Here is a 7,720-nt window from a genome sequence, read left to right on the forward strand (position 1 = left end):
AGGAAGAAACCCACTGGAGGCGGCTGGGCAGATCTGTAAGAACAGCCCACTGCACAGAGAACGCTGTAGGGACCAGTTGCACATCCAGCCAATCAAGCCCATAGCAGCAGTGGGAAGAAGAAACAAATAAGCAAACAAGAAGCAAGAAAGTCCTCTGGCGCCCCCTATTGGCAGAGCCTATCAAGGAGCCAGCTGTCAAAGCAGAAAATAGGGTTTGCAGAGACCGGCTCCAGTACTACAAAGTGGGAAAAAGGTTAGGTTTGGAGCCAAGAATCAATAAATTAATAACTGGGTCATTGGTGTTCATCTAAACTTAGATATGTGAAGAAGGGAAGCTAGACAAGAAACAGGATAAGCTTGGGATTGCAAGTAGGAGGCTTTGGCCACCAATCAAAGCCTGAGAAAACTCCACTGTACTTAGGTAACTAAATTTTTAGAAATATTTAGGTTTTTTCTTTTTAATTTTTTTTCCTTTTGGCAAAACTAATCTATAGTTCCAGCAGTCAGAATAGTAGTTACCCTTGGGTTGTGGGATACTGACTGAGGACATGAGAGGGACTTCTTCTAAGTGTTGGAAACGTCTTATGTATTGATCTGGGTTGTGTATGTAACACGGGTGTAGACATAGGTAAAATTAATCAAGCTGTACACTTAAGATTTGTGCACTTGGGGTAGGGGGTATAGCTCAGTGGTACAGCACATGCCTGGTGTGCACGAGGTCCTGGGTTCAATCCCCAGTGCCTCCATTAAGGAAAAAACAAAATAAAACAACAAGCCAAAGATTTGTGCACTTTGGTGTGTGTATGTTATATCTTACTTTTTAAAAGTTTTGTAAAATTTGTTTCTACATTTAGAAGATAGTTTTTGACCTCCCCTGAGTAAATCTGGAAAACAAACAAACAAAAAAGAGCGCTTCTAGTTTCTGCTGTGGTAGATCATATTACCTGGAACAATTCTTACAAAAACAGCTATGATTTCTAGATAAAATATTGCTTTTAAAACTTCATAAAAGCATCAAAAAAGTTGACAAAATTGTAAGAATCAGGTGAAAATTTTAGAGAAATCAAGGAGCCCGAAAGGTAAGCAGGGTACTTTTTGCTGCTTTTGCCCTAAAAGCGTTCTGCAAATTACAAAACGAAGTTGCAAAATAAGGATTTCATTTTGAGAGCCAAAGGTGAGGAGTTCAATAGGAGACCCTAGCCGCAATAAACTGAAACAAGAGTGAACCAGAAGTAAGTCTGCCACTGCTCTTACCTCTAGGAGCCTGCAGTAATGCTTGCCCTGACTCAGAAAGAACAAGGAGGGGGCAGATAGAAAATTTGATAAAGAACTTTCATCTGCAGGTTGACCCATGCAGGGAATTGCAGCCCAAATTCACATCACTGGGCTGTCCACAAAAAACTCAAGTCATGAATATATTTTAGTGCCATCAAATACTAGACTCCTAGTTCCCTTAAGCCTCAGGCAAAATAAAGAAAAATCCTCACTAGAAGAAGTTGCCGTCATCTTAGATCATCAGGGAATTCCCACAAATAAATATTCAGGGCACTAACCAGTGCCCAGTCAAAGATAACCAAGCACACAAGGAAATAAGGCACCATAAATAAGAAACAACAGAAACCAGCTTCAGATATTGTAGTCATCTGGACCTTATTATTTAAAAAACCTATGCTCGCTTTCTTTAAAGGAATATATACATTTGAAATTATCTCCAGAAAAAAAGGGAAATTATAAAAAAGACTTAGTGGATAACAAAAAGATTCTTTAGAAATGGAAAATATAATAACAAAAATTAAAAGCTCAATTTGGGCAGTGATTGGACACAGTAAAAGAAAGACTTATTAGATAAAACAGAAGTTGGCCCCTTGCCTGTTTTGTAAATAGTTTTACTGTAACACAGCCATGCCCATTCCTTTATGTGTAGTCTATGGCTCCTTTTGTGCTAAAATGGTGGAGTTGAGAAGTTGTGACAGATACTGCATGCCCTATGAAACCTAAAGTATTTACTACTTGACCCTTTACAGAAAAAGTAAAGGTCTAGAGTAAAACTCAGAAGAATTTATCCAGAATTTAGCACAGAGAGACAAAAATACAGAAAATATGGAGGCAAGTTTAAGAGAGGTGGAGGACAGTGTAAAAGATCCAGCATACATTTAATTATAATTCTAGAAAGGAGAGAGAATGGGGTAAAAGTATTATTGAGTGATAATGGCTGAAAATCCTTCATTGAAAGATAACAGCCCATAAATTCTAAAAGCTTGGTGAATCCTAAGCAGGATAAATAAAAAGAAATTCAAAGTAGTCACATCATAGCAAAACTCCAGAAAACCAAAGACAAAGAGGCAATCTGAAAAGCAGCCAAAGAAAAGAAGATGGATCATTTCAAAGGAGTAATGGCTAGACTGACGGATGACTTTTGAACAAACAAGCAAGCAAAAACCTGGAAGGCAGGTATTTTCAATGTGCTGAAATAGAATAACTGCCAACCTTAAATTCTATACCCATTGAAAATATTCTTCAGGACTGAAGAAAAACAAAAACTAGAAGAATGAGCTTCTTGAAGACGTGCACTAAAGTAAATACTAAAGTGAGTTCTTTAGACAGAAGAAAAATGATTCCAGAGGGAAGACCAGAGATGCCAAAAGGATTGAAGGCTGAGAAAATGGTAAATAGATGGATAAATCAAAATAAATGCCGATTGTATGAAATAATCTAATAATGTCTTATAGGAGATATATATCTGTATTAGTCAGGTTGACCCACCATAATAAAATACCGTAAACTAGGTGGCTAAAACTAGCCACCTAGTTTACGGTATTTTATTTCTTACAGTTCTGGAGTCTGGAAGTCCAAGATCAGGATGCCGGCATAGTTGGATTGTGGGGAGGGTCCTCTTCCTGGCTTGCAGACAGGCATCTTCTTGCTGTATACTCACATGGCAAAGAGGAGAAGCTCTGGTGTCTCTTCCTCATCTTATAAGGGGACTAATTGCATCGTGGGGCTCTGCCTTTATAACCTCATCTAAACCTAAGTACCTCCCAAAGGTCCCTTCTCTTAACACCATCACATTGTGGGTGAGGGCTTCAACCTATGAATCTGGGGAGGACAAAACATTCAATGTATAGAGGGAGAGTGAGAGACAGAGACAGAGTCACAGAGAGAGACAGAGAGAATAAAAATATACAAAACAGTAGGATTGACCGTATTATTTTGTATACAATCCAGGACTGGAGAGTGAAAGTGGGTGATATGAATAATGACACAGGGACAACAGGCATAAACTTGGCTCAGCAAACTGGAGTAGATAATCACCCTGAAATATAAATTGGGAGGTGGGTAAGTAGATTAAAAGTTTCCTAAGGTCTGTGTAATTCCAGGAAAAAGGAAAAAGTATGACATATTTTTGTTGATGTTGTAAATGGCATGTTTACTTAAATTTTATTTTCTCTTTTTGTTTTTCAATATAAATATATTAAACAGTCATTAACCTCACTAGCAATCAGGGAAATGCAAATTAAAGCCACCGTGGGATACCACTACAAACTCACCAGATTAGCAAAAATTTTAATTTGCAGTCTTTTAAAAGAATGCCAGTTAATACAGCAATAAAAAGGTATTAAAAAAGACTGACAATATCAGGTTTTGATAATAATGTCGAGCATAGGAACTCTCATACACTGTTGGTGGGCATGTAATTTAATACAAATGCTTCTAGAAACCAGTTTGTCATTATCTAATAAAGTAGAAGATAAACATAGCCTGTGGCCCAGCAGGTCTACTTCTATGTATTACGTTGGAAAAACTTGTGCATGTACATCATAAACAAATAAACTTTTAAGAATGCTCATGGTCACATGATTTATAATGGCCCCCCAAAGGAAAACCCCAAGTCCACCTATAGTAAAATGGGAATGTATATTGTGGCATATTCATTCAATGGAATAAATTCTCACTAGCAATGAAACTACACAGCTACACACTGCAAGGTGGATGAAATCTCAAAAACGTAATGTTGAACAAAAGAAGAGAGAGAAAGAGAACGCAAATGGTTTGATTCCATTCAGACAATACTCAATCCAGGTTGCATACAATGAGGTAAAACAAAACAAAAAAAAACCTTGAAAAACAAGGATTTGCTTATCAGGAGTTAGGAGTTACCTCTGGGGAGGTTGAGAGTGGTGGTCAAGGAGGCTGCGTGTGGAGAAATTCCGTAAGGTTCTATTTTATTGACATGGGTGACAGTTACACCGTATTTATTTTTGTTTTTGTCTTTAAAATGAAAGTATATATGTTTGGCATACATTTTTGTATGTAGGTTATATTTCATAATTTTAGAGAAGAAAGCACAAGACAAGAAATACTATCTATAATCCACCACATGGGAATAGACATAGTTTATATTTTATTGGATTTCCTTCCTGTTCTTTTTCTCTTTTCCTAGGCATAACTACCCTTTGGGTTTTGTGTGTTTTTACAAAATTGGAATTATATTGCAAAACTTATAAAATTGAGATCAACACTGTTTTTTCTTTGCATTAATATTTTGCCCTGATCTTATTGGAATTCTTTGAAAGACCAATATCCTATACTGGTAGAGGCATAAGACATTATGTAGGAGGTTGTCTGGGTGATTGGCAAGGTACTGGAGAAGACAGTTTACTTTGCTTTTTTAAAAAACTTAGAACACCTAATGTCTTTTAGAATGAGTGCAACCAACACATCTTGTGTTTTGTGTTTCAATAGGACTTTGTGTGCAGACCTAATCATTGACCCAGCAAAATATGCTGAAACCTGGTACATGTGGAGAACACTGAAAAGTTAATTGAGGGTCGAGCATTGACTATGTAGGAAGTGGCTGAAAATTCATCTGAAGTGGTAGATGGAGCCAGATTGTGAAGGGTTTTCCAGGATAGATACTATTGGATTTGGATCAATCCTATAGGTAACAGGTAGCCAGGAGAGGTTTTTTTTTTTTTTTTACTTCTTTAAAATTTGAACACATTTTTAAGTTTAGAATGGTTTCAAATCTACATAAAAGTTGTGAAGATAGTACAGAGAGTTCCCATATACCCAGCTTTCCCTATCGTTACATAGGTATGGTACATTTTTTACAACTAATGAACCAATCCTGATGCATTATTGTTATTAACCACAGCTCATAGTTTATTCAGATTTCCTTAGTTTTTACCCAATTTCATTTTCTGCTACAAGATCCCATCCAGGATACCATAACACATTTAGTTGTCACGTCTCCTTAGGCTCCTCTTGGCTGTGACAGTTTCTCAGACTTTTCGTGTTTTTGATAACCTTGACAGTTTAAAGGAGGACTGGTCAGGTATTTTGTATAATCACCCTCTACTGGAATTTGTCTTGTGTTTTTCTCATGATTAGATGGGGATTACGCATTTCTGTCAAGAAAACCACAGAGGTAGAAATGCCACTATTATCGCATCATATAAGGGAACATACTATCAACATGACTTATCACTGTTATTGACCTTGATCACCTGGCTGAGGTAGTGTTTGCCAGGTTTTTCCACTAAAACTATTCCTCTCACCCCTGATACCCCACAATTTCCACACTCTACTCTTTGAAAAGAAGTCGCTTAGTGCAGCCCATGCTCAGGAAAGCTGTGTGTGTGTTAAGTTCCACCTTCTTGAAAGTGCAGTATATATATAAAATTATTTGGAATTATTTGGCATGGGAGGTTTTTTTCATTATTATTTTTTATTGCCGTATAGTTGATTTACAATGTTGTGTTAGTTTCTGGTGTCTAGAACAGTGATTTGGATATATATATATATGCATATTCTTTTCCATATCTTTTTCCATTATGGTTTATTACAGGATATTGAACATAGTTCTCTGTGCTATATAGTAGAACCTTGTTGTCTATCTATCTTATATGTAGTAGTTCGTATCTGCTAATCCCAAACTCCTAATTTATCCCTCTCCCATCCCTTTTGGTAACCATAAGTTTGTTTTCTTTGTCTGTGAGTCTCCTTTTGTATGTAACTAAGTTCATTTGTACCATATTTTAGATTCCACATATAAGTGATATAATATGGTATTTATCTTTCTCTTTCTGGCTGACTTCACTTACTATGATAATCTCTAGGTCCATCCATGTTGCTGCAAATGGCATTATTTCATTCTTTATTATGGCTGAGTAATATTCCATTGTAGATATATACCACATATGCATCCATTCTTCTGTCAATGGACATTTAGGTTGCTTCCATGTCTTGGCTGTTGTAAATAGTGCTGCTATGAACATTGGGGCGCATATATCTTTTCAAATTAGAGTTTTCTTTGGATATATGACCAGGAGTGGGGTTACTAGATCATATGGTAGCTCTATTTTTAGTTTTTTAAGGAACCTCCATACTGTTTTCTGTAGTGACTGCACCAATTTATATTCCCACCAACAGTGTAGGAGGATTCCAGACAGCAAGGAAATTGGACTGTCAGATTTGGTTTTGGGAGGGAAACTTTGACAGCAGAGTGAAGAAGGGAGTAGAGAAGGGGAAGACAGGTGACTAAAAGATCAGATAAGATAGTTTTGGGACAGACTAGGACAGAGACAAAGACCTAAATAAGGTAGTGGCCCTGGGAATGGAAAAGAGGGTCCGACAGGATTTGGGGAGGAGGCGGGAGAGAGGAGACAAAATGCCAGTAGTAGAGGAAATTATGAGTCTATGTTCAGTTTGACTGAGACATCAAGGAAGAGGTATAAAGTAGCCTGAGAGAATTTTTGGTGAAGAACTTTGATCACAGCTGGAGTTAAAATGTTGGCAGTTGTAAGCTGGCACTCATAAGGTGAAGCCGTAAGTGGAGCCAGAATCATCCAAGGAGAGAATACGTAGTTGAAGAAGAAAAGAGGAACAAGGGAAGAAATTCTGGGAACACTAATTATGTGGAACAATATATGCCAAGTTCAAAATCAATAGATAAATAATTTTGGAACATTCATGCATTTGCCTGCACTAGTTCTGGAAGTGGCTAATATTCAAGAACATATTTTGATACTGCTTTCTCTCTTTATGTAATTTAGAAAATTTTTCATGTGGATTTATAAAGGGACATAGTTCATCCAATAATGTATGAAGCATGCCAGTGTAATGTTTGTATGTAGAATACCAGCAAAAAAAAAATCAAGATTTTTTTCAGATTAAAACAAATGTTATTGTTCAGAGCAGGAATTCAAGAAAATACAAAACTAGAGGTTTAAGAGTAGAGTCTGCTTTTAAAACTATTCTTTTAATAAATTTTAAGTTGTGTGATATTTAAGACATTCAAAAATGATGAATTAGAAGTGGTAAGAATGATCATTTTTGTCTTTTTCCCTATTCAAAGGGAAGTTTTCAAAGTTTCACATCTAAAATGCTATTTGCTTTGCATGTTTTTGTAGTTTAACTCAACAAAATCTCTGGAGAATAGAAGATAGTGTAGAAAAAGTCTCATCATGGAAAAAAGCCTTAGACTAGCTGTTGGAAAACTCAGGATCCATTTCCGATTCTCTTACTAACTGGGCAGTCTTACGGCACTTGGCATTCTGGGTCTCTGCTTCCTCAATGATAAAAATAGGGTAGGGGGATCTACCTGCCCATCAAAAGATAGTTGAAAGGCTGAAAAGAAACATATGAAACTCCTTAAGAAAATGCAAAACACTATGAAAAACAAGACATTATTATTGTTATTGAAAATTTTCTTAGAGCA

General features: G+C 36.6%; 1 non-coding gene across 1 annotated transcript; it reads left to right on the plus strand.

Annotated features, from left to right (window-relative positions):
- The first annotated feature begins 674 nt into the window (after positions 1-674).
- Positions 675-746, plus strand: TRNAT-GGU (transfer RNA threonine (anticodon GGU)). The gene has a single exon. It is a non-coding gene; the product is annotated as a tRNA-Thr (tRNA).
- The last annotated feature ends 6,974 nt before the right edge of the window (positions 747-7,720 follow it).

The sequence above is a fragment of the Camelus bactrianus genome, chromosome X (genome assembly GCF_048773025.1).
Source record: "Camelus bactrianus isolate YW-2024 breed Bactrian camel chromosome X, ASM4877302v1, whole genome shotgun sequence".
NCBI classification, from domain to species: domain Eukaryota; kingdom Metazoa; phylum Chordata; class Mammalia; order Artiodactyla; family Camelidae; genus Camelus; species Camelus bactrianus.